The 442-nt window shown below is 48.2% G+C and overlaps 1 long non-coding RNA gene across 1 annotated transcript; it reads right to left on the bottom strand.

Annotated features, from left to right (window-relative positions):
• Positions 1-156: 156 nt before the first annotated feature.
• On the bottom strand, positions 157-405 carry LOC109365331. Its single transcript, XR_002110894.1, has 2 exons — positions 296-405; positions 157-212 (listed from the first exon to the last, which is right to left on the bottom strand). It is a non-coding gene; the product is annotated as an uncharacterized LOC109365331 (long non-coding RNA).
• Between the last annotated feature and the right edge of the window lie 37 nt (positions 406-442).

The following is a 442-nucleotide window of genomic DNA, read 5'->3' on the forward strand; positions in this document are numbered from 1 at the left end:
CCCGTCCCCATATCGTGTTTCTCCCACTCCTACTTCCATTGCCATTAGTCATACCTTCAAGTCATTATTGAAGAGCTTCCCCACACTCTGGAAGCAACCGTTGGATAACTGATGCTTCTGCAGCCAGAGCACAGCATCTTGCACATGATTTTTTGCTGATGTAAATGTAAGAGCTGGCCTGCCCAAAGGACCTGGCCACAAAAGCTGTCAGCCTGTGGGCAGAGCACATATGTCACATCCAGGAAATAGAATGGATGCTAGGTTTGGGATGACAGCTCCAACTCTGGCCACTCACCATGTGTTGCCCTGGGTGTCAGACTTCCCAAAGGCACTGTAGGAGCCATCATCATGTTTGTAGAGCAGCTGACGCTGATAACCTATGAAGACAGGGGCAAAAGCAACTCTTAGTGTAGAAAACATGTACCATCTCAAACTGTGCTTT

This window comes from Meleagris gallopavo, unplaced genomic scaffold (genome assembly GCF_000146605.3).
Source record: "Meleagris gallopavo isolate NT-WF06-2002-E0010 breed Aviagen turkey brand Nicholas breeding stock unplaced genomic scaffold, Turkey_5.1 ChrUn_random_deg7180001670748, whole genome shotgun sequence".
Classification (NCBI taxonomy): Eukaryota; Metazoa; Chordata; class Aves; order Galliformes; family Phasianidae; genus Meleagris; species Meleagris gallopavo.